This window comes from Balaenoptera borealis, assembly GCF_965194805.1.
Source record: "Balaenoptera borealis genome assembly, chromosome: X".
Classification (NCBI taxonomy): Eukaryota; Metazoa; Chordata; class Mammalia; order Artiodactyla; family Balaenopteridae; genus Balaenoptera; species Balaenoptera borealis.
Genome location: NC_138881.1, coordinates 114190374 through 114218226, shown reverse-complemented (window position 1 = coordinate 114218226; position 27853 = coordinate 114190374). Strand labels below are relative to the sequence as shown.

Below are 27853 nucleotides of genomic sequence, written 5' to 3'. Positions count from 1 at the left end.
CATTCTCAGGGGGCCCAAATAAATGAGCTTTACTGTGATTAGATAAAAGTTTTACTGCATGCATACATAAGCTATTACTATGGGCAGCGTAGAAATAAATACAGCTCTAGAAAGTGATTTTCTTGGCTTTTTTACTCTCTCCAAGCCGGAGAATATGAGATGTGATTATAAGCATTAAATGTGATTTTCATATAGCTGATGAGATTAGCTTCCTGCATCATACTTTGTATGTTTACTACCTTTCTACCCAAATGACTTTCAACATGAGTAGCCATCCTGAGTCAGACCTCACAGCCCATCAACCTAAAATTCTGTTCCCAGATATAAGAAGTGACAGACACAAAGAAGCATGGGCGGTTGCTCTTGACAATGGTTAGTATTCCCTGGCCTCTCTTAGTAGCTCTATTTACCCCGTTACTCATAAATATGTCCTGATCCTTTTAACCCTTCTTTTATTTCCTGTCTGCAACACCTTATGAAATAAATCTTCAAAAATTTTTAACATAGCCACTAATTTAAAAAGAATATCTTTTTACTAAGATAAGTCAGAGTTGGAAAGTACCAGTGTTCTTCATCTTTTGGGGTCTGTTTATCTAATGAAATGTATGGACACTTTTGCCCAGAAACATACACATCAATAAAAATTGGGAACAGATACAGATAGTTTATAAACATGTAAAATGATGCTAAATATCACTCATAATAAACAAATAAAAATATTAAATATTAAAAAAATAAAATAAAATAAAAATTGGGTTTGATGCATCTGTATCTATATTAAAAACTCCTAATTCAGCCCTCTCCTATTGCAGATGAGGAAATTTAAACCTATGAGAGATCAAGTTAACCTACCCATGGTCAAAAGCTTGGCACAGCACATTCCCTAACTATTCTTTCCCTTTGGCCATCAGCTGTGACAGATGGAACAACCTTGGCTAAAGTAAAACAGGCCAGTAGGCTTAAAAACAATGAAGTCTGATTCATCTCGATGAACTTAGGGTTGACTTCCAAAATGGAACCAGCAGAGATGAGACAAAAATCCAAATTTCCAAATTCCTTGTTCTGTGTTCAGAAAACCATACCACACTTACCTCCTTTAATATACTTCACATAAGTTTCAAAGGATCACTTTTCCCATCCTAATATTTCAGGTTTTATAATATTTTGCCCATATGGATCATGATTTGATACACTGTATGATATATTCCCCCTCTATCCCTTTTAATTGAAGAGTACTATTCTTATCCTACAGTTTCAAAGAATCTTTTTTTTAAAAAATTATTTAATTAATTATTTATTTATTTTTGGCTGTGTTGGGTCTTCGTTTCTGTGCGAGGGCTTTCTCCAGTTGCAGCAAGCGGGGGCCACTCTTCATCACGGTGCACGGGCCTCTCACTGTCGCAGCCTCTCTTGTTGCGGAGCACAAGCTCCAGACGCGCAGGCTCAGTATTGTGGCTCACGGGCCTAGTTTCTCCGCGGCATGTGGGATCTTCCCAGACCAGGGCTCGAACCCGTGTCCCCTGCATTGGCAGGCAGATTCTCAACCACTGCGCCACCAGGGAAGCCCTCAAAGAATCTTAAGGTTGGAACATTAAAGGTCACCTGTCTAGTCTCTTACCCAATACAGAATTGCCCTTTACAATTCATTAAGCACTCACTTACTAGGGACCAGACACTCACTTACTAGGGACCAGACATTAAGCACTCACTTACTAGGGACCACTCACTTACTAGGGACCAGACACTATGCTGGGTGCCTAACTATGAAATCTCAAAGAGCTGGGTCATCTACGCTCTTCCTACAAACGTGTAGGGATTAACTACTCACTAATTCTTGAGGTTGCTTATTCAAATGTTAGAGAGCTCTAATTGCTAGCAGATTCTTCCTTATACCCAGCTGATACCTGCCTAATAGACTCCACTGGTACTAGAATTGTCCTCTGAAGAAACACAAATCTTAATCTAATCTCTTTGTCATATGGCAGCAACTAAAGAAGAGAGTTAGGATATCCTCAATAAGTCAATTCTCTTCCAGGTCTGCCAGTTTTTCCTCACATTACATGTTATTCAGATGCTTACTATAGGTTAAATGGAATAAAATTGCCTATTTGATTTTTCTTTTTTCTTTTTTTAATTTTTGGCTGCATTGGGTCTTCATTGCTGCGTGCAGGCTTTCTTTAGTTATGGCGAGCGGGGGCTACTCTTGTTGCGGAGCATGGGCTTCTCATTGCGGTGGTTTCTCTCATTGTGGAGCACAGGCTCTAGGTGCACAGGCTTCAGTAGTTGCAGCATGTGGGCTCAGTAGTTGCGGCACGCGGGCCCTAGAGCGCGCAGGCTTCAGTAGTTGTGGCACGTGGGCTCAGTAGTTGTGGCACGTGGGCTCAGTAGTTGTGGCTCGTGGGCTCTAGAGCACAGGCTCAGTAGTTGTGGCACACGGGCTTAGTTGCTCCACAGCATGTGGGATCTTCCCGGACCGGGGATGGAACCCATGTCCCCTGCATTGGCAGGTGGATTCTTAACCACTGCACCACTAGGGAAGTCCCTGCCTATTTGATTTTTCAAACTTTATGTCTAAGGTTATATCACACATGTATCCTAAAAATAAAAATTCTGGTGAGATCTTCTACATTTTGAATTAATTTTTAAATTAATGGAACTAATTAAAAAGACATTCTATAATTACCTTTTGGGATCAAGTCTAGCAGTAACCAATCTTACAATACCCCAATTTGTTTCACTTTCCCCGTGATATGTAATGGTAATATCGACATGGTTGAAGAGGTAGAAAGTATTACTTTTGTTGAATTCAGACTGCAGAAAGATAAAGAAATTTGAAAGAAGTTTGAACTTTTCCTACAAACTAAAAAATATAAAATCTAATCACGGAATGAAAATGGGATATATTACTTCTAAAAAATCGAGCTATAAATTAAGCATACTGAAGTGTAAATGTGTTTTTATAAGATAAAAACTGCAGCCCTGAGCATCTGGCCTAAAATTAAGATGTTAGTTAATTCTACAGTTTTAAATAGTTGTTACAAAGGAATAATATTGCAAATGTAAAATTCACAAATGCATGCATCACTGGATTTTTAACCACACAAAACTATGAAGTAATACAAATAAACTAATAAAATGTTATCAGTACTTAAAGTTTAACCCTATCAAGAGTTTGGGCTTTATTTATGGTAAAAGTAATGAAGCAAGAAAAAATAGAAGGAAGCTGTGTTTCAGAATGTTAACTGTGGCGCCTCTGGGTAGTGAGATTATAGGCAATAATTTTTCCTCTACTTCTTTGGATGTTTCTGTACTTACCAAATTTTGTATAATGAGGGTATATCTACATTTATAATCAGAAGCATCAAACAGATAAAAACGGAGTGAAACTCTCTCTACCAGCCAAGTATTCATTAGTTCACTCCCTAGTAGCCACAACTATATCTGAAGATAATTATCTTAGATCAATTCTTCTTAAACTTGAAAGTTTATACAAATTTCCCAGGGATCTTGTTAAAATGCAGATTCCGACTCACTGGGCCTAGGGTGAAGCCTGAGATTCTGTGTGTCTAACAAGCTCCCAGGTGGTGCTGATGCTCCTGGTCCTGGAACACACTTTGAGAACCAGTGGTTAAGGGAGAGTGAGGGACTATTTTTCCATAAGGATTTGGGGGGCAGTTTTTGTATAAGAGTTGTGATGGGTTGGACTGTGTCCCCCCCCCAAAAGACAGGCTTAAGTCCTAACCCACTGTACCTGTGAATGTGACCTTATTTGGAAATAGGGTCTCTGTAAGACAAAATCAAGTTAGGATGAATGAGGCCATTCAAGTGGGCTCTAATCCAATATAACCAGTCTTCATAAAAAGAGGAAAAGGCCATGTAGAGAGAGAAACACACAGGCAGAATGCCATGTAAAGACAGGGGAGGAGACTGGAGGGATGCAGCCACAAGCCAAGGACTGCTGGCCATCACTAGAATCTAGGAGAGAGGCATGGAACAGATTCTCCCTCAGAGCCCTCAGAAGGAACCAGCACTGCTGCTGACACCTTCATCTCGGACTTCTAGTCTCCAAAACTCTGAGACAATAAATTTTTGTTGTTTTAAGACACCCATTTTGTGGTACTTTGTTACAGCAGCCCTAGCAAATTAAGACAAGGGTTAACAATATGAACTTTGCAATCAGACAGCCATTTACTAGCTATATGACCACAGACAAGTCATTTAACCTCTTTGAGTCTCAGTTTCCCCTTTTTAAAATTGGGGACAATAATAGGATTGCCCATAAGATTGTTGAGAGGATTAAACAGAATGATGTACGTAAAGTACTTAGTGCAGTGCTTGGCATAGAAAGCCTAAATATTAGCTATTATGTCACCCAGGCCTTCAATCTTCAGAGAATGAGTACAAATGAGCCTTGTCAATTACCATGTTGAGTAATCTACAACATGCAGGACTCCTAGATTAAGAATTATGACTCTGCAAATCTCAGAATTGAGAGTGATAGCCCTGAAGGAAATTTAGAGATCATTTAGTACAGTGATGATAAAGGAGACGGTACGAGTGATCCTGAGGCGGTGCATCAGAATCAGCTTGGGATGGAAAGTAAGTACTGCTCACCACAATACTGTCCATAATTGCAAAAACCTAGAAACAACCAAAAATGTCTATCAGTACAGTTAAATGAAAGATGGTATAAACATACAGAGAAATAAAATGCAGCTAGTAGAGCATGTACTGGTACAGAGGTATGTGTGTGATATGTACTAATAGAAGCAGCACAGCATAGGGGTTAAAGACTTCACAGTCAAACTGGCTTGGTTGAAAGCTCAGGAATGGCATGTGCTAGCCTGAGTGACCTTGGCCGAGTTGCTTAACCTCTCAGTGTCTTGGTTTCCGTACCTATACTGTAGAAATCATAACAGAGTGCTGTAAGGGTTAAATCTGCCCATGAAAAGCATTTCAACCACCGTCACGTACTCAATCTGACAGATAAAGTGGTAACAAGGCCCTTCAGGATCTGAATCCTGCTTGTCTCTCCAGACTCATCTGCTGCCATAGCCTCTACTTATAATCTGAAAAATTACTAAAGAGAATTCTTTATTGTGTGCTCTCATAGCACTCCACTCATATCTCTGCCATTTACCACATCAAATTGTACTCAGTGTATTTACATGTTTACATCCCCTAGTAAATTGTGTTCCCCAGTAGATCACAAGGCTATGAATTTTGTCTGGATCGTTCATTCATTCAACAAATATTTTTGAGCATCCACTATGTGCCAGGCACTTCTCAAATATATCCTCAGAGCTAATAGCCAGTAGATGCTCAAAAAATATGAGGCAGTTTGGTATGGTACAAAGAGATCAAAATTTGGATCAAGAAACATAGGGATGAAATTCAGATTTTGCCACATACCATCTTTTGTACGTGAGTCTTTCTGGGCCTTAGTTTTCTTAGTTGTAAAATGGGGCTATCATCACTTAATTTATAAAATTGTTGAGGATTAAGTGAGAAATTATACGGAAAGACCTAGCACAGCACCTGGCACAGAGTAAAGAAGTCATTAAATGTTAGTTTCCTTCCTACTAGATATTAAAATTATGCTTTAAAACTTTAACTAGATTTCCAATTCCAATCTTATTTGGGCCAAATCTCCTGCTAAAAACTACAAATGATAAATATAACAAATATCTCCTTAAAAGAAACATGAGCATGGAATGTACAACACCAAGAGTTAACCCTAATGTAAAGTATGGACTTTGCGTGATTATGATGTGATGGACCAACGTAGGTTCATCAGTTGTAACAAATGTCCCATTTTGGTGGAGGATGCTGAGAATGGGGGAGACTATGCATGGGTGGGGCAGGGGGTAGATGGGAAATCTCTGTACCTTCCTCTCAATTTTGCTGTGAACCTAAACCTGCTCTAAAAAGGTAAAGTCTTTAAAATTTAAGAAAGAAAAAAAGCAACATGAGGTGACAAGAAAGTAAGGAACTACCATGCCAAATTCTAAGGGAAAGTAGGAAGCCAGAGAGGTCAGCTGGGTAAGGGAGCACTGATGCTGCTACTGCCCTGAGGTCACCTGCTGAGCTGGGTAAACTTGAACTTGGGTTTGGGTAGCTTCATGGGATGAGGAGGCGGGAACTCAGGGAAGGCCCTCCCAGGTGAAAAGGCTAATATGAGACCCTCTGAACATTAAGCTGAGACCACCCACCCCCTCCAAAAGTAACATCCTCAGGGTAAAGGTGAGCCAGAAGTGAACCTGCTCATATAGTCCCAATGGACTATTGGGAAGATGGTCTTGAAGCTAAACAGAACAAGGCAGAGGCGGGGGAGAGAAATAAAACTGTCCTTAAAAAGTTGTGGCCACAGACCAGCCCTGACATAGATTTGCAGGCTGGATTCACATCATCAAAGTGGCCCCAGAAAGTTCAAGTTATGAATTTGCTTTAAGGTGGTCCCAGACTGGTATTTCCCAAAGACTCCTGTGGAAGCAAAGGAAAATCCTCTCTGGAGGAAAGTACTTTGACCCTAGGACTCAAAGAAACTCCACAAACAATCTTCGAGAACAATAAGTATGTAGTCCAAAAAATGAAGTATACAAGAAAAAAGGAATTATGAGCAAGAATCAGCAGAAACAACCTTGTAAAGAGTTCAGATCCAGAAATGATCACAAGCATATTTAAAATTAACCAAATTTAATATATTTTAAAGACATCAAATACAAGTGTGAAAGCATGTGTATGAAATAGAAAAGTACAAATAATGACCCAGCAGATCTGAAGAACAAAACTTGTAGAAATGAGATGATTACTAAAATTCTCTTAAGAAAAGGAACAAGTGAAAAGAGAATTTATAGTCTAGAAGATAGACCAGAAGAACATAGCACAGGAAAAACATGGAAAATACAGAAGGGAAGTTAACAGACATGGAGGAGGGGCTTTCCTGGTGGCACAGTGGTTAGGAATCTGCCTGCCAATGCAGGGGACACGGGTTCGAGCCTCGGTCCAGGAAGACCCCACATGCCGCAGAGCAACTAAGCCCGTGTGCCACAACTACTGAGGCTGCGCTCTAGAGCTTGCGAGCCACAACTACTGAAGCCCGCAGGCCTAGAGCCCGTGCTCCGCAACAAGAGAAGCCACCGCAGTGAGAAGCCCACACACCGCAAGGAAGAGCAGCCCCCACTCAACACAACTGGAGAAAGCCCACACACAGCAACGAAGATCCAACACAGCCAAAAATAAATAAATAAAATAAATTTATTTTAAAATTTTATTTATTAAATAAATTTATTAAATAAATAAATTTATTAAAATAAATAAATTTATTTTATAAATAAAATAAATTTATTTTTAAAAAAAGCAAAAGAGAGACATGGAGGAGAAAATAACATTTAACATAGCTTTAATTGGAGTCTGAAAAGGAAAGAAGAAAATATCTCACCATGGCTGAGAATTACAGAACTGATAAAAGGCACCAATCCAGGAAACTTAAGGAATTACAAACAGGATTTAAAACAAAGCAAAACAGGGACTTCCCTGGTGGTGCAGTGGTTAAGAATACACCTGCCAATGCAGGGGACGTGGGTTTGAGCCCTGGTCCAGGAAGATCCCACATGCCACGGAGCAACTAAGCCCGTGTGCCACAACTACTGAGCCTGCGCTCTAGAGCCCACAAGCCACAACTACTGAGCCCATGTGCCACAACTACTGAAGCCCACGTGCCTAGAGCCCGTGCTCCACAACAAGAGAAGCCACCACAATGAGAAGCCCATGCACCGCAACGAAGAGTAATCCCCGCTCACCACAACTAGAGAAAAGCCCACACGCAGCAATGAAGACCCAATGCAGCCAAAAATTAATTAATTAATTATTTTTTAAAAAAAACAAGCAAAACAAAAATCCATAACTAGACACGTAATCATGAAACTGCATAACACCCTCTAAAGAAAGAAGTGACTGGGAGTTCCCTGGTGGCCTACTGGTTAGGATTCTGGGCTTTCACTGCCTCGGCCAGAGTTCAACCCCTGGTCGGGGAACTGAGATCCCACGAGCTGTGTGGCACAGCCAAAAAAAAAAAAAAAAAAAACAGTGACTAATAGTAGGTATAAATGAAAGGACTATAACAGAAATACAAACCTTAAACATTAGAAGAATTACAACAATAAAAATGTAGACCACATAAAGACTTTTCAAATAAATATTATATTTCATGGAATCTAAAATGCCACCACTTATAAAACATCATTACGGGCTTCCCTAGTGGCACAGTGGTTAGGAATCTGCCTGCCAGTGCAGGGGACACGGGTTCCAGCCCTGGTCCGGGAAGATCTCACATGCCGCAGAGCAGCTAAGCCCGTGCGCCACAACTACTGAGCCTGCGCTCTAGAGCCCACGAGCCACAACTACTGAGCCCACGTGCCACAACTACTGAAGCCCGCACACCTAGAGTCCGTGCTCTGCAACAAGAGAAGCCACCACAATGAGAAGCCCACGCACTGCAATGAAGAGTAGCTCCCACTCACCACAACTAGAGAAAGCCCGCGTGCAGCAAGGAAGACCCAATGTAGCTAAAAATAAATAAATTAAATAAATAAATTCTTTTTAAATTTTTTAAAAAATCATTATTTTATGTGCTGCTAAAAAAAAACACTGTCAATTAACCTTTAACATGCCATCAACTGGAAGACACATCTTGATTTCATAAATGTTAAAATATGGGGAAACATGAGTCTTAGAATCAATAAAATGTGAAATATCAAAATAGGAAAGAAGATGTAATAAAACAGAACTGAAAGCAAGTGTCATATCAATACATGTAAATGGGCTTAACTCACCTATTAAGAGGAAAAGATTTTTCAGAAGATACCACAAAGCAAAACTCAACAACATGTTGTATAAAAGAGACACATCTAAAAGAGATTCTGAAAAGTTAAAAATGAAAGGATAGGCAAAGTTACACGAAGCAAACGTATGCAAAAAGAAAGCAAGAGAGCTGGACTTCCTCCTCCAGACATGATTGAATAACACGAGACTAGATTTACTCTTTCACCTTAAACAACTTTTTCAAATGGGTAAAATATATGAAACAACAGTTTTCAGACCCTGGACAACAAAGAACATTAAAACAGTGATCACCCAGAGAAGGGGAAGCCTCACGCTTCCTCCCCAGAGAGGATTTCCAGGTTGTGGTGCAGGGAAAGGGTATCCAAGCAGAGCCCTGCAATCTCTCCCAGTTGAGAAGACAAAGTTCGAAGTCCAGAGAGGCCAAGGGGGCTAGATTTTGTGGGGCAGATTACCAGAGAGAGGAGAGCCGCACAGAGATTTCTGGAGATATGCAAGGGGTCTCTTTCATCAGAGTATTGATCAGTACATGCATGTAAGGTGTGCCAGTCATTGATTGATTGCCTCTCATCCCCGAATTCATGCTCTTTGACCTCTGTGAAAATTATCTGGGCCCTTTCAATATTTTAAATAGTTCTCCTTCGCAACCTGACACTGAATGAAGCTTTGTCAGTAGAGGGCGCTGGATAGACACTGCAAGAGAAAAGGGTTTTGCTTCCTGGTTGATGAATGCTCACTCCGCATGCTCCTGTTTCTTCAGCCTCAGCAACCTCTAAGGAATTAATGGATCCACTTATCATAGTAAAAGAGAGAAACAAAAGACATCAGGTGGAGGGGGATGAATAGGCAGAGTACAGAAGATTTTTAGGGCAGTGAAACTACTCTGTATGATATTATAACAATGAATATATGCCATTATACATTTGTCCAAACCCATAAAATGTACAATACCAAGAGTGAACCCTAATGTAAACTATGGACTTTGGGTGATAATGGTGTATCAATGAAGATTCATCAATTGTAACAAATGTGCCACATTCTGGTGATATCATGTGCCTCCTGATGAAAGAACACATCACTACTTTATCTTGCCAAAGAGATCAAACCTGAATCTAATCAAGCCGCTGGATCCATCTACCAATTTGAAGGAATCAGGGATAGAGGAAAATGCACCATTGTTTGGATGAGTAATACAGGAATGGACAAATGGATAGAAAGGTGATAAATCAAACACAGAAAATGCTAATTATAGAATCTAGGTGCTGGGTTTATGAGTGTCCACTATATAATTCATTCAACTGTTTGTGCATTTGAAAATGCTCACAAAAAACATTGAAAAAAGATACATAAAATGATCAAGTCTAAACTATAGCATCTAGGGATGTAGACTTGGGTGACAAAACCGTAAAAGAAACTCAAGGAAGTGATTAGGGTAAAAGTTAGGATAGTGGTTATTTTAGGGGAAGGAAGAGTGTTGGAAGTGGGTAGGGACACATGGATACCTTCTGGGGTGGCTGGCCAAATTCTATTTCTTGATCTGGCTGGGGTTTACAAAGGTGTCCCCCTTATAACAATTCATTACACTTTATATTTGTTCTGTATGGTTTTCTGTATCTGCATTTTACAACGAAAAGGTTTTTTTTAAAGTCCATATCCTTGGACCCAGCAATTACACTTATATGAATTTATCTTAAGGTCATAATTAGAAAAGAGTACACAGAGGTTTGCACAATAATAACTATCACTTATTGAGTGCCTACTATGTGTCAGACACTGCTCCAAGAACTTTACAAGTCTTATCCTATTTATCCTCACAACAATCCTATGTGGTATATATTATCCTTATTCCCATTTTACAGATGAGACTCAGAGAGGTAAAAGAATGTTCACTGCAGCATCATTAATAACAAAAATTGAAAACAGCTAATCATGATGGAATGGATAAAAAATTATGATCCATCCATACAATGGAATATTATGAAACTATTAAAAAGTATAATCATTTTCTCGTTCTTGTATTTCCTCTCTCCGTACATATGTGTGTGTATACATACATAATATACAAAATGAACATGGAAAGAAGTCCATTATAAACTTCTAAGTAAAGACAAAGAAGCAGATTACAAAAATATATATATTGCAATCTCACTTAGATTAAGAAATTATGTATACATAAAAAGAATCTATTAAAATTGAGGAGGATTATATGAAGACTGTCACTTCATACTCTTTATACCTCTGTGTTGTATGAGGGTTTTACAAACATGTATTACTTTTTTTTCCCTTTTTTTTTGGCCGCAACACGCGGCATGAGGGGATCCTAGTTCCCCGACCAGGGATGGAACCCAGGCCCCCTGCAGTGGAAGCTCAGAGCCTCAACCAGTGGACCACCAGGGAAGTCCCCAAACAGGTATTACTTTTGTAATCATCATGGTGGTGTTCATACAATGCTAGTGTACTTAATGAATTTAAAACTTTCTATTGATAAGACAACCATATTTGCCACTTTGATTCTAAATATCTAATTCAGCAGTTCTCAAACTTTTTTAGTCTCAGGACTCCTACTCTTAAAAAGTATGAAAAACCCTGAAGAGTTTTTGTTTATGAGGGTTATATCTACCCATAGTGACCAAATTAGAACTTAAAATGAGAAAATTTTAAAACGCAAGTGTACAGAATCACACATTCCATTAGCCTTTAGAGTGATGACATCATCACACTTCACATAGCTTCTGGAAAATTCCACTGTACACTCATGAAAGAGTGAGAGTAAAGAAGGCAGAAAACATCTTAATAGTATTATGGAAATAGTTTTGACCTGGCAGACTCCCTGAAAAGTTCTCAGAGAGTCCCAGACCTCACTTTGAGAATAGGTGATATAATTATTCCTGCAAAAAAGATCAGTTACACAATAAATACTATAAACAACTTTTCTGAAACTTCCCTACAGCTTTAAGTTTGCAATGGAAGGAAGTCTGCATGTAAAGGGGGGAAGGAGGAGGACATCAACATCTACCCAAAATAAATATCCTTAGGGACTTCCCTGGCAGTCCAGTGGTTAGGACTCCATGCTTCCACCGCAGTGGGCATGGGTTCAATCCCTGGTTGGGGAACTGACATCCCACATGCGGTGCAGTGCAGCCAAAAAAAAAAAAATTCCTTAAAATAAAAATGAATGAGAAAATTCTCAATAAAGCGTTCCTCTATATATAAAAGGGATGACAAAAGACAACTGCTGGTTTCACTTAACCTTGGTAATCTTAGGGTGGCAACCCACAAATGTTGATAAAAGTTACTGCTACTCTGGCCAACTGGGGCTCTTTCATCCTATTGGCCCATTTATTCTTCCCAGACCATCAAAGATGTGGTCTTTAAATGGTTCCAAAGAACCATTCCAGGGAATTCCTTGGTAGTCCAGTGGTTAGGACTCTGTGCTTTCACCGCCGACGGCCCGGGTTCAATCCCTGATCAGGGAACTAAGATCCCGCAAGCCGGGAAGTGCGGCCAAAAAAAAAAAAAAAATTTCCATATAGACTTCCATATAGAGTATCAAACACAGACTATATTAATGCAAATTTCTCCTACTCATTAACTCCTGTCTTCTGTCACTTTTCCCTTACTTTAAAAGAATTATCAATTAAACAGTTGTTTGCTGCTTTTTCTCCCACATTCCCTATGTGAATGTTTCCCACTGTGAGAAATACATATCACTGGGGATATATGAGATAATTTTAGGTAGTAGGTGAAAAAACAGTCTGTACTCTACTTTTTAATCTAGTTACTTGAAAATAGATGAATAAAATATATAAGTAGTACACTAAGCCTGTAATTTCTGTAATTTCCTTTTAAATAAATTTAAGTTAAATTATGGATAAATAGGGAGTTCCCGGGTGGCTTAGTGGTTAGGATTCTGGGCTTTCCCTGCCAGGGCCCAGTTTCAATCCCTGGTCAGGGAACTGAGATCCCGCAAGCCATGCGGCACAGCCAAAAAAAATAAATGACGGATAAATAATAATACAGGTGCCTCAGATGTGGCAAAAATCACCAAGGTGGTGCATGAATGACTGAAATTCAAGAAGCACTGCCCTCTTCTCTGGAGAGAAACAATGAAGGGTACCACCAATTAGACACCAAAACAGAAACCTGGCAGGCATCCTCTGCTCCTCTCTCCCTTCCCCTTCATCCCCACTGCTGATCCACATTGAGTCTCCCCCTTCATCCCCATTGCTGATCCATGTCAAGTCTCCACATGTAACACAGATTATAAGCAATGCTGCCCTGGTTGAGCCCTTCCATGCCCATTCAGCCTCCATGGCAGCCCCAAGACACTTCTATTACCCTAGGGCCCAGTAGAAAACAGCTTGAAAACCACAAGACAGATTTCAAAAACAGTGTGATTGGGACTTCCAAAATAAAAAGATCTGAGTTACCATCGCAACAAAAAGAATAAAATACCTAGGAACAAACCTACCTAAGGAGACAAGAGACCTGTATGCAGAAAACTATAAGATACTAATGAAAGAAATCAAAGACAACACAAACAGATGGTGAGATATACCATGTTCTTGGATTGGAAGAATCAATATTTTGAAAATGACTCTACTACCCAAAGCAATCTACAGATTCAATGCAATCCCTAACAAATTATCAATGGCAATTTTCACAGAATTAGAACAAAAAATTTTATAATTTGTATGGAAACACAAAAGACCCCAAACAGCCAAAGTAATCTTGAGAAAGAAAAACAGAGCTGGAGGAATCAGGTTCCCTGACTTCAGACTATACTACAAAGCTACAATAATCAAGACAGTATGGTACTGGCACAAAAACAGAAATATAGATCAATGGAACAGGATAGAAAGCCCAGAGATAAACCCACACACCTATGGTCACCTAATCTATGACAAAGAAGGCAAGAATATACAATGGAGAAAAGATAGTCTCTTCAATAAGTAGCACTGGGAAAACTGGACAGCTACATGTAAACGAATAACATTAGAACACTCCCTAACACCATACACAAAAACAAACTCAAAATGAATTAAAGACCTAAATGTAGGGACTCCCCTGGTGGTCCAGTGGTAAAGAATCTGCCTTACAATGCAGGGGACATGGGTTCAATCCCTGGTCAGGAAACTAAGATCCCACATGCCGCAGGGAAACTAAGCCCTCAGGCCAAAACTACTGAGCTCATGCACCTCAACTAGAGAGCCCGTGTGCCGCAAACTACAGAGCCCATGTGCCCTGGAGCCCGTGCACCACAGCTAGAGAAGAGAAAACCCACACGCCACAACTAGAGAGAAGCCTGCACGCCACAACGAAAGATCCCACATGCCCACAATGAAGAGCCTTCATGCCACAACTAACACACGGCACAGCCAAAAAATAAAATTAATTAATTAATTAAATGTTAAAAAAAAAAGACCTAAATGTAAGACCGGACACTATAAAACTCTTAGAGGAAAACATAGGAAGAACACTCTGACATAAATCGCAGCAAGATCTTTTCTGACCCACCTCCTATAGTAATGAGAATAAAAACAAAAATAAACAAATGGGACCTAATGAAACTTAAAAGCTTTTGCACAGCAAAGGAAACCATAAATAAGATGAAAAGACAACCCTCAGAATGGGAGAAAATATTTGCAAATGAAGCAACTGACAAAGGATTAATCTCCAAAATATATAAACAGCTCATGCAGCTCAATATCAAAAAAACAAACAACTCAATCCACAAATGGGCGGAAGACCTAAATAGACATTTCTCCAAAGAAGACATACAGATGGCCAAGACGCACATGAAAAGATGCTCAACATCACTAATTATTCGAGAGATGCAAAACAAAACTACAATGAGGTATCACCTCACACCAGTCAGAATGGCCATCATCAAAAAAATCTACAAACAATAAATGCTGGAGAGGGTGTAGAGAAAAGGGAACCCTCTTGCACAGTTGGCAGGAATGTAAATTGATACAGCCACTATACTATGGAAAAGAGTATAGAGGTTCCTTAAAGAACTAAAAATAGAACTACCATATGACCCAGCAATCCCACTACTGGGTGTATTCAAAAAGATATATGCACCCCAATGTTCACTGCAGCACTATTTACAATAGACAGGGCATGGAAGCAACCTAAATGTTCACTGACAGATGAATGGATAAAGAAATGTGGTACATATATACAATGGAATATTACTCAGCCATAAAAAAGAAACGAAATTGAGTTATTTCTAGTGAGGTGGATGGACCTAGAGAGTATTATACAGAGTGAAGTAAGTCAGAAAGAGAGAAACAAATATCGTATATTAACGCATATATGTGGAATCTAGAAAAATGGTACAGATGAACCTATCTGTAAAGCAGAAATAAAGACACAGACTTAGAGAACAAACAAACATATGAATACCAAGGGGGAAAGGGGGCAGTGGAATGAATTGGGAGATGGGGATTGACATATATACACTATTGATACTGTGTATAAAATAGATATCTAATGAGAACCTACTGTATAGCACCTCACTAAGGTGGCTTCTCTTGATGCAGAGCACAGGCTCTAAAAGCACAGGCTTCAGTAGTTGTGGCTCGCGGGCTACAGAGCGCAGGCTCAGTAGTTGTGGCGCACGGGCCCAGCTGCTCTGCGGCATGTGGGATCCTCCCAGACCAGGGCTCGAACCCGAGTCGCCTGCATTGGCAGGCGGATTCTTAACCATTGCACCACCAGGGAAGCCCGGTTTATCAATTTTATCTTCTCAAAGAACCATCTTTTAGTTTCATTGATCTTTGCTACTGTTTTCTTCATTTCTGTTTTCATTTATTTCTGATCTGATCTTTATGATTTCTTTCCTTCTGCTAACTTTGGGGTTTTTTGGTTCTTCTTTCTCTAATTGCTTTAGGTGTAAGGTTATATTGTTTATTTGAGATGTTTCTTGTTTCTTGAAGTAGGATTTTATTGCTATAAACTTCCCTCTTAGAACTGCTTTTGTTGCATCCCATAGGTTTTGGGTCACTGTGTTTTCACTGTCATTTGTTTCTAGGTATTTTTTGATTTCCTCTTTGATTTCTTCAGTGATCTCTTGGTTATTTAGTAGTGTATTGTTTAGCCTCCATGTGTTTGTATTTTTTACAGTTTTCTTCGTGTAATTGATATCTAGTCTCATAGTGTTGTGATCAGAAAAGATACTTGATATGATTTCAGTTTTCTTAAATTTACCAAGACTTGATTTGTGTCCCAAGATATGATCTATCCTGAAGAATGTTCCATGAGCACTTCAGAAGAAAGTGTATTGTGTTGTTTTTGGATGGAATGTCCTATAAATATCAATGAAGTCCATCTTGTTTAATGTGTCATTTAAAGCTTGTGTTTCCTGGAGATCTTCAAGATGGTGGAGGAGTGAGACGTAGAGATCGCCTTCCTCCCCACAAATACATCAGAAATACATCTACATGTGGAACAACTCCTACAGAACACCTACTGAATGCTGGCAGAAGACCTCAGACTTCCCAAAAGGCAAGAAACTCCCCACATACCTGGCCGTGTCGCTGACAGAGTCTTGGTGCTCCAGACGGGTGTCAGGCCTGAGCCTCTGAGGTGGGAGAGCCGAGTTCAGGACACTGGTCCACCAAAGACCTCCCGGTTCCACGTAATATTAAACAGCGAAAGCTCTCCAAGAGATCTCCATTACAATGCTAAGACCCAGCTCCACGCAACAAAGAGCAAACTACAGTGCTGGACACCCTATGCCAAACAACTAGCAAGACAGAAACACAACCCCACCCATTAGCAGAGAGGCTGCCTAAAATCATAATAAGGTCACAGACACCCCAAAACACACCACCGGACGTGGCCCTGCCCACCAGCCTCATCCTCCAGAACACAGGCACCAGTTCCCTCCACCAGGAAGCCTACACTACCCAATTCTCATATCAGACAAAATAGACTTTAAAATAAAGACTATTACAAGAGACAAAGAAGGACAGCTTTTTCTTTTGATTTTCATTTGCTGTATCATAAGATTTTACACAAACTTTTACAGGTTTCTGTCTTGTTAAAAGAAAACTATTAAGAAAGAAAATTAAAAATATTAAGAGATTTGACTAAATTGTATAAATCAAATGTCACAAAACAAGCACTTTATCTTACAAATAAAACTTTTCTTCAGAGACTTCAGTATGCCATCATTCTCAGCACTATCTCCTCTACATTTCAGTTCATACCTAAAATGATTACAGTAGACACACACACACACTGCTTTCACCACTAAACAGAAGAATTTGCCTTCTTCAGTATTATAAAAGGTGGGGTATAAAATCCATTGTAGCGGGAATTCCCTGGCGGTCCAGTGGTTAGTACTTCAGGCTTCCACCGCAGGGGACGCAGGTTCTATCCCTGGTTGGGGAACTAAGATCCCGCAAGCCGCGCGGTGCAGCCAATAAATAAATAAATAAAATCCACTGTAGCTTTCTAAAAACTACCTTGATCTACAACCCTTCACTTAAAACTGATAATAAAATTGGTTATAGTGATGGTTACACAACTCCATGAGTATACTAAAAAGCATTGAATTGGACATGTATGAGTGGGTGAATTATTTGGTATGTGAATGAGCTCTCAATAAAGCTGTTACCAAAAAAGTGATAATAAAATATTTGATACTTTTAATATGAAACCTCTTATTTACAAAGTCTAGCTACAGGAGATTATCAAGATGAAGTGCCAATGCGGTTCATCAGAAAACAATAAGCAAGAGTAAACAATGAAAATTTAACACTTCATATCCTGAAATCATACAAATATTAACCCTAAAATTCCTTATTGGCAACTGAACTAAACTGTCATGTTTCTTCCGTCCAAAGCACAGCATTTCTTGAAAAGGCGCACTTTTCTCTTAGGACAATGGTACTCCACAGGGGAACTGCGTGCAACTTTAATCATCGAAAAGCGAATGCCTGACACACAGACCAACGGAACACATCAATAGAGAACCCAGAAATAGACCTACACAACTAGGCCCAAGTGATTTTTTCACAAAGGTGCAAAAGCAAGTAAGTGGAGGAAGAACTGAAATTGCTGAAAAGGTCTTTCCAGCAAATGGTACTGAAGGAATTGCACACCTATAGACAAAAAAAAAAAAAGAATTTCAACCCAGACCTCACACCTTATACAAAAAATAACTCGAAATGGATCAGACTTAAATATATAAAGTCAAATTATAAGACTTTTTGAAGAAAGTCTTCAGGACCTAAGGCTATGCAAAGTCTTCTTATACTTGACACCAGAAGCATGATGCATAAAAGGAAAACTTGATTACTGGACCACATAAAATTTAAAACATTTGCTTTGTGAAAGACCCTATAAAGAAGAAGAAAACACAGCCACAGACTGGGAGAAACTATTTGCAAACTACTGTTGCAATAAAGGAATCATAACTATTGATAGAATATACAAAGAATTCTGAAAACTAAACAGAAAAAGAACAGTAAATGGGCAGCATGAGGGAGCCTTGTGCTGATGGAACTATGCTGTGTATTGACTGTGCTGGTGGGTACACGAATCTGCATCTCACACACACATACACACACACACAGACACAAGAGTGTATGTAAAACTAGTGAAATCTGAAAAGGTCTGTGCATTGTCCAATGTCAATTCCCTGGTTTTGCTATTGTACAGTCATGCAAGATGCTACCATTGGGCAAACCTGGTTAAAGGGTACACAAGACCTCCCTGTTCATTATTTTGTAGCTTCCTGTGAATCTGTAATTATTTCAAAATAAAAAGTTGTAAAACAAGCTAACGTCTGATGTTTTCACATATATTAAAATTGATCAAATTACACACTTTCGATATGTGTAGTTTATTGTACTTCAGTTATACTTCAATGAAGTTGAGAAAAAAGAAGAAAAAAGTTAGTGCCTTCATAACCGTGACTGCTCTTGAAAACATCCTTACTCCATCCCCATATCTATTAAGATATCAAGGGCAATATCAATAGACACTGAGAGTCCAATTACATCTACTTATATCACCCTACCCAAAATATGCAAGAACAAAAAATTAAACTTTTTTTCTTTATGAAGCAAAAATAAAACTTGAAAGGCAAAACCTTTGTGTGGAACCACCAACTACTGCAGATAGCTTAAAGAGCATATAGAGTCATCCCTCAGTATCAGTGGAGGATTGGTTCTAGAACTCCCAAGGATATCAAAATCCACAGATACCAAAATCCACCATTGCTCAAGTCCCTCATATAAAATGGTGGAGTCTATGCATATAACCTACACACATCCTCCCCTAGACAGTTGACCTTTGAACAATGCAGATGTTAGGGGGCCAACCCTCCCTGATGTTGAAAATCTTACCTGTAACTTACAGTTGGCCCTCTACATAGATGGTTCCTCTGAATCAGGTTCCACATCCAGGGATTCAGCCAACCACAGATCATATATTGAAAAAAATCCAGGTATAAGTAGACCCACGCAGTTCAAACCTGTGTTGTTCAAGGGTCAACTGTACTTCATACCATCTCTACATTACTTATAATACTTAATACACAATGTAAATGCTATGTAAGTTCTAGTGTTGCTTTTGGGAACTTTCTGGAATTTTTTCCCCCGAATATTTTCGATTCCAGGTTGGTTGAATCTTCAGATGAGGAACCCTTGGATTTGGAGGGCCAACTGTATTAATGTATTCTTCTGGCAACGCCAGATTCTACCTCCTTTCCTTTTTCTTTACCTTCCTTTAAAGCAAAGACTCTGGTACAATTATGGCTGACCCTTGAACAACACAAGTTTGAACTACCCGGGTTCACTTATATGAAGATTTTTTCAATAAATATACAGTGGGCACCCTGATTCCACGGGTTCCACATCCACAGATTCAACCAACCGTGGATGGCAGACGTAAAATTTAATACACAATCCGTGGTTGGTTGAATCTGCAGATGCGGAACCTGCCTACGTGGAGGGCTGACTATGGGCTTGAGCATATGTGGATTTTGGTATCTGCAGTGAGTCCTGGAACCAATCCCCCATGGATACCGAGGGATGGCTGTATATGTAGTCAGTTTTGAGAAGATTCATTTTAAAATAAGATTTAAAATAAGATCAACTGAATAACCTCATAAGGAGATGATGTTATTCGTTCTCCAAACAGTACTTGTCCAAGATTTTCAGAAGGGCTTTTCTTTCTGGAGTCTTGACAGAAGTCAAAGAAAAAAAAAAAAAAAAGAGAGGTTCAAGTCAGGTAAAAAAAAAAATCAGCAAAGAAATCAGTCCTTATAATTTATCTAGCCTCTCCACTTTTAATGGTAGATTCTTCTAAAAATATGACCCAGAATCTTTCTATTTATGATTTATAGACCTCATTATATGTTTCTCTTTAAACTGTTTAACCTCTGATAATTATGAATTCATTATTTAAAATGCTCATGGTACTGCTCTTGACTTTTGTAATGCAGCTAATCACAATCAAAAAGAAAACAACACTATTTTTAGGATTAAACTTCAAATTACATATAAGCACAAATAAGGAAACAATGGCTTAAAGTCTGTACTGATTCTAACCTGGGACATTTAGAAACTGTAATTATCAGTTCTGATCAAAGGGGAATTAAAAAACAAACACCTCCAAACACATTCCCACATACTCACAAATCAAACAGTTACTAGGTGAAAAGAATTACAATTACCTTTAAGTAAATTTGAATGTAAAATGGCTTAGGTAGAAGATAAAATAAATGGTAGGCCTCTGTAATGTTTTAAATTCTCATACTAACACCCTACATTTACACCTGGTATTTTAATGAAAATCAGACCTGATTTTATTTCTGCTTAATTAGTAGAAATAAAGTAATACCAAAGGGAACTACAATCATTTTTTCTAAGAAGTATATCATTTGTTGCTATTCTCAAATGAACGATCATACTGAATCTTATAATAACTACTCACTACTAAACTAAGCACCTTCATCCATTAAAAACCTTAGTATAAACCTACCTTAGTATTTGATATTTTAGAAATAAGATACAACTCTGCAAAGATATTTTTTCAAGTTCAAAGTGTAGTAAATTTATACTTTGCCTTTCTTAGAAAGAAAAATCAAGTATGGCAACTTCCTAATTTTTTAAGCATTTGTCTCACATTGAAAGCTCTCTATTCTAATCATTTTTTCCTGTTACGTTGATTATAAAATTACCACTACATTTCTTAATATATTCAGGGCTTTCGTTCACTAACTTTAAAAACTTAAGGCACATTTTAACACAATTATATCATAATTATGATATAAATTAATCACAATGATATCAATTATATTGGATATAATTATAATACTTACAACTTACGTATTATACTCATAAGGTAGCACAGAGTCCACTGAGTCCAGTCTATTTACAAATAGTGCTACTGATGACTACAAGAAGGGAAAAAAAAATCATTAATAATACAAAGTAAAATAAGGCAGTACTTGCAAAATACATAATGAAGTAACTGAAAGGTAATTGGGTCTATTGCTCCCATCAATTTATAACTGTATAGTTATAAATTTATAACTTAGCACAGTGTTATAAATTTATAACACAGTACACTTATAAATTTTTTAAACAGTATAGCTATAAATTCATAACATTTCATTTATCTGGCATCATCGGGGTCTTTGAATACATAAATTTTTCAGATACCTCAGCCATTCTTAACCTTTTTTAATTATAGAACCCTTTGAGAATAGGATGAAAGCTATGGCTCCTTGCCCCAGAAAAGCACACATATTCACCAAATTCCCTGTTCAGCTTTAAAAGGCTTCATAGGGCCTCTAGGGTCCATGGAACTCAAGTTAAGAACTTGAAATAATTAAAGCTACCAGCATAAGTGCTTTTCTTGCATTATTGTAACCATTTTTATAAGAATTATTCTAAAATACACTTCACTCTTTCCTATCTTAAACAAAACATTATGATCACAATTTAACCTTCCTTGATGACTCAGGGTCATTTTGAGCATCAATCATTGCACCTGCTTTGACTCTGTGACATCTCCAGTATCAAATGAGATGAAAACAGCTATTTACCCCAAAACTGAATGGCAAGAGATAACTATTTACACCTCTGCTACCCACACCCCCCCACCCCTACCAAAGAACATAAACTTGTTTGTAAAGAGTTTCCTTTCTTTTTGTAAAGAGTTTCTCTTTCATTTTGGCTGTCAGCTGTCATTATGCCTTTTCTCCCTTCTTTTTTTCCCCCTAATCTGGTATAGGGCAAGCCCTCAATTTGTGTAATAAATGATCAGATTTGTTAAAACTATGTGAAAAAGGCCATAAAAAAGAATGAAATTTTGCCATTTGCAACACCATGGATGGACCTGGAGGGTATTACGCTTCGTAAAATAAGTTAGACAGAAAAAGACATATACTGTACGATATCACTTATATGTGGAATCTAAAAAGTAATATGAATGAATATAACAAAACAGAAACAGACTCACAGATATAGAGAACAAACTAGTGGTTACCACTGGGGAGAGGAAAGTGGGGAAGGGCAAGATAGGGGTAGGGAATTAACAGATACAAACTACTGTGTATAAAAGAAATAAGCTGCAAGGATATATCGTACAGCACAAGGAATATAACCTATATTTTATAACTTTTAACAATTTATTTATTTTTTATTTTTGGCTGTGTTGGGTCTTCGTTACTGCGCGCAGGCTTTCTCTAGTTGCAGCGAGCGGGGACTACTCTTCATTGCAGTGCGCAAGCTTCTCATTGCAGTGGCTTCTCTTGTTGCGAAGCACGGGCTCTAGGCGTGCGGGCTTCAGTAGTTGTGGCTCGCGGGCTCTAGAGCACAGGCTCAGTAGTTGTGGCACACGGGCTTAGTTGCTCCACGGCCTGTGGGATCTTCCCGGACCAGGGCTCGAACCCATATCCCCTGCATTGGCAGGCGGATTCTTAACCACTGCGACACCAGGGAAGTCCTATAATAACTTTAAATGGAGGGAATTCCCTGGCGGTCCAGTGGTTAGGACTCAGTGCTCTCACTGCTGGAGCCCTCGGTTCCATCCCTGGTCAGAGAACTAAGGTCCCGCATGCCGCACAGCAAGGCCAAAAAGAAAGCCTATGTCAAAAAGACTGTCTGAGAGCATGAAGTTAGTTCATGAACATTATAACATCTCTTCTGGCTCTTCACAGGACGTTTTTGCTTACTTCCCTGGATCTCAGCTATGTTCTTGATAATTTACCAGACAGGATTTTTTAAATCACTAAAACAGCAGAACTTGGGTAATCCTTTATTCTTTTTCAAAATTTCATACCCTGCTTTTTAAAAAATTGAACATCTGCTATCATCTATACCATGTGGTTAGATTTTTCTTTTTTAAAGACAAGGACATGGAAAGTTATCTCACTTGGGAACACATGTAAATAACCTTACTATAACTCTGTAAACAAGAGAATTGGATCTACACTTAGTGAAATCTAATCAGAAATTTAGCAATAGCAACATATATGAGTTATAGTTTTATAAAGGTGAATAGGCAAAGGTTTCTAAAGGACAGCAGATAATTAAAGATAATAGTTCTCATCTAGAGTCCCAAAACTGACAAAGTACATAAGATTTCAACTATATTTTAAAATGCGGGACTTCCCTGGTGGCACAGTGGTTAAGAATCCGCCTGCCAATGCAGGGGACACGGGTTCGAGCCCTGTTCGGGGAAGATCCCACATGCCACGGAGCAACTAAGCCTGTGCACCACAACTACTGAGCCTGCCCTCTAGAGCCCACAAGCCACAACTACTGAGCCCACGTGCCACAACTACTGAAGCCCGCATGCCTAGAGCCCATGCTCTGCAACAAAGAGTAGCCCCCATTCGCCACAACTAGAGAAAGCCCACATGCAGCAACAAAGACCCAAGGCAGCCATAAATAAATAAATACATAGATAAATAAAATTTTTTTTTAATATTTATTTATTTTATTTATGGCTGTGTTGGGTCTTCGTTTCTGTGTGAGGGCTTTCTCTAGTTGCGGCAAGTGGGGGCTACTCTTCATCGCGGTGCGCGGGCCTCTCACTGTCGTGGCCTTGTTGTTGCGGAGCACAGGCTCCAGACGCGCAGGCTCAGTAGCTGTGGCTCACGGGCCTAGTTGCTCCGCGGCATGTGGGATCCTCCCAGACCAGGGCTCGAACCTGTGTGCCCTGCATTGGCAGGCAGATTCTCAACCACTGCGCCACCAGGGAAGCCCCATAAATAAAATTTTAAACAAAAGAAAACTGTTAATGTTCAACTTAATATAAAAATCAGCAAAGGATATACAGATAGTTCACAGAAAATACAACTGGCTTTTAATTACATGAAAAGATTCTCAATAAAGATTCCTAATAAAAGCAATGCAAATTACAACCACAACACACAATTTTTCACCTATTGGATTGGCAAAGATCTAAAACTTTGATAACACACTGTTGTCAAACTGTGGAGAAACAGGCACTCTAACACACTGCCGGTGGGAGTGCAAATTAACACAACCTCCATGGAGAGCAATTTGGCACTATCAAACTTGTTAAGTGCAGTGGGGGAGGGATAAATTAGGAGTATGGGATTAACAGATACACACTACTATATATAAAATAGATAAACGACAAGGACCTACTGTATAGCACAGGGAGCTATATTCAATATCTTGTAATAACCTATAATGGAAAAGAATCTGAAAAAGAATATATATATATATTTATATATATATATATACATATGAATCACTTTGCTGTACACCTGAAACTAACAGAATATTGTAAATCAACTATACTTCAATAAAGAAAAAATTGTTAAGAACATATGTTCTTTGACCCAGCAATTCCATTCCTAGAATTTATTCTACAGATATATTCCCACGTGCAGCAATGGTTGGTAAGATCAAGAGAATGGAAACAAGCTAAATACATAAATAAGGGAGTATGTATATCAGTTATAGCACATCCTTATAATGGAATACTATGCAACCATTAAAAAAGAATAAGGATGTTTCTTACGCAATTAAATAAAACAATCTCCAAGTTTATTGTTAAATGAACAAAGGAACATGACATGAGAACAGTATGCTACCATATGTGTAAAAAGGGGGGAAGGAAAAAAGAATATAAAAACATATTTGTATATTCACAAAAAGAAAGATTCTCAAGAAACTGGTGCCCTCCAGGGAGGTGTACTTATGTGACTAAAGGACCCAGATAGATGAGACATTCAGAGAAATCCTCTCATCTGCCTGTGTCCTTGCATATTATTCTAAGTGGGATCACTACAATCAAGAAGGATAAACATTTTTGTAGACTTTGATACATATTTCAAATTACTTTCCAAAGCGTTCGAGTTTAACCATTAAACGAAGCTAAATGCTATCACAAGGCAGAAAACAGACAAATCCAAGAGGAGGGACATTCCACAAGAAAAACAGACTGGTCCCTTTTATAAGTCACTGTTATGAAAAGAAAAGGGGAAAAACGTGCTTGATTTAAAAAGCCATAAGAATATAACAAACAGATGCAATTTGTGGTCCTAGATTGGATTCTGGCTTGGATAGTTCAGGGATAGCTGGGGAAATCTGACTGTGAACTGGGTAATAGATGAGATTTTAAAAGGTATTGATGTGGAAAGATGGAGTTGTTAACAGAAAAGTGCAGGTTACAAAATAACATGTATACTATGATTTTATTTTGGTAAAAAAAAATGCATGTGGACTCTCATTCATTGCTGGTGGGAATGCAAAATGGTATAGCACTGTGGAAGACAGTTTGGCACTTTTTCACAAAACTAAACATACTCTTACCATACGAGTCCAGAAATTTTGCTCCTTGGTATTTACTTAAAGGAGCTGAAAACTTATGTAAACACAAAAACCTATACACAATGTTTATAGCAGCTTTATTCATCATTGTCAGAACTTGGAAGCAACCAAGGTGTCCTTTAGCAAGTGAATAGATGAATGTATGTACTATGGTACATCTAGACAATGAAATATTATTCAGTACTAAAAACAAATGAGCTAGACCCCCATGAAAAGACATGGAGGAGCCTTTCATCATATTGCTACGGGAAAGATGCCAATCTGAAAAGGCTACGCACTGTATGATTCCAACTATATGATATTCTGGAAAAGGCAGAACGATAGAGACAATAAATACATCACTGGTTGCCATGGGTTAAAGGGAAGTTGGGATGAATAAACAGAGAACATAGAGGACTTTTAGGGCAGTGAAATTACTCTGTAGGATACTATAATAATGGATACACGTCATTATACATTTGTCCAAACTCATAGGATGTACAACACCAAGATTGAACTGTAATGTAAACTATGGACTATAGGTGATAACGACGATTCAGTGTAGGCCCACCAATTGTAACAAATGTCCCACTGTGGTGGGGGATATTGACAATGGGGAAGGCGATGCATGTGTGGAGGCATGGGTATACGGTAACTCTATACTCTGCTGAATTTTGCTGCAAACCTAAAACTGCTCTAAAAAATCAAGTCTATTCAAAGTACAAATCTGGATATGAATATGTATTTTTTAAAATCTAGAATATATTCTAAGGTATCAACAATGCCAATTTTCTAGTTGTTAGAAATGTTTTTCTTTCCTTATTTTTGCCTATCTGCCTTTTATAACCATCTTCCATTCATGTTATTGCTTTTGTAATAGTAAAACTTTAAAAACTAATTTAAAAAAAAGAAATCAAGGGCCTGGACACTACCGAATTAGGAAAGTTTGGAGTGTTAAACATAAAAATGAGAGACTCACCAAAGGAAAGAAGGTGCAATCTCAGAATAAAAAGTAGAACACATGGGTGGGGCTAATGGTGGACTCTGGAAGGGCACATGTCAAGGAGTACTTCCCAGAACTTCTGCTGCCAGTGTCCTTGCCCCCGCAGTGAGCCACAGCCACCCCCCGCCTCTGCAGGAGACCTGCCAACAGTAGCAGCCGTGTGGATGACAGGGTTTTGGTGCTCTGGCCGGGTGTCAGGCCTGTGCCTCTGAGGTGGGAGGGGGGAGATCAGGACATTGGTCCACCAGAGACACCACCGCTCCACGTAATATCAAATGGTGAAAGCTCTCCCAGAGATCTCCATCTCAATGCTAAGACCCAGTTCCATTCAACAACCAGCAAGCTACAGTGCTGGACACCCTATACCAAACAACTAGCAGGACAGGAACACAACACCACCCGTTAGCACAGAGGCTGTCTAATATCAAACTAAGGCTCACAGACACCCCAAAACACACCACCGGACGCAGTCCTGCCCACCAGAAAGACAAGATCCAGCCTCATCCTCCAGAACACAGGCACTAGTCCCCTCCACCAGGAAGCCTACACAACCCACTGAACCAACCTTATCCACTGAGGGCAGACATCAAAAACAATGGGAATATGAACTGGCAGCCTGCAAAAAAGGAGACCCCAAACACAGTAAGTTAAGCAAAATGAGAAAACAGAGAAATGCACAGCAGATGAAGGAGCAAGGTAAAAACTCACCAGACCAAACAAATGAAGAGGAAATAGGCAGTCTACCTGAAAAAGAATTCAGAGTAATGATAGTAAAGATGATCCAAAATCTTGGAAATAGAATGGAGAAAAGACAACAAATGTTTAACAGGGAGCTAGAAGAACTAAACAGCAAACAAACAATGATGAACAACACAATAAATGAAATTAAATATTCTCTAGAAGGAATCAATAGCAGAATAACTGAGGCACAGGAAAGGAAAAGTGACCTGGAAGATAAAATGGTGGAAATAACTACCACAGAGCAGAATAAAGAAAAAAGAATGAAAATAATTGAGGACAGTCTCAGAGACCACTGGGACAACATTAAACACACCAACATTCGAATTCTAGGGGTCCCAGAAGAAGAAGAGAAAAATAAAGGGTCTGAGAAAATCTTTGAGGGATTATAGTTGAAAACTTCCCTAATATGGGAAAGGAAATACTCAATCAAGTCCAGGAAGCGCAGGGAGTC

General features: G+C 38.9%; 1 protein-coding gene and 1 pseudogene across 2 annotated transcripts in view; both read right to left on the bottom strand.

Moving 5' to 3' along the window:
• VGLL1 (vestigial like family member 1) overlaps positions 1–27853 on the bottom strand; it is a 569192-nt gene that overhangs the window by 204028 nt on the left and 337311 nt on the right. The window lies entirely within an intron of this gene.
• Positions 1–27853, bottom strand: part of LOC309620172 (transmembrane 9 superfamily member 2-like) — a 109522-nt pseudogene that overhangs the window by 71558 nt on the left and 10111 nt on the right. The window contains exons 2-5 of the transcript XR_014249911.1: positions 21192–21259; positions 19966–20059; positions 16827–16902; positions 2684–2853 (exon numbers count right to left, since the gene is read on the bottom strand). The product of XR_014249911.1 is annotated as a transmembrane 9 superfamily member 2-like (transcript). The remainder of the gene's footprint in view (positions 1–2683; positions 2854–16826; positions 16903–19965; positions 20060–21191; positions 21260–27853) is intronic.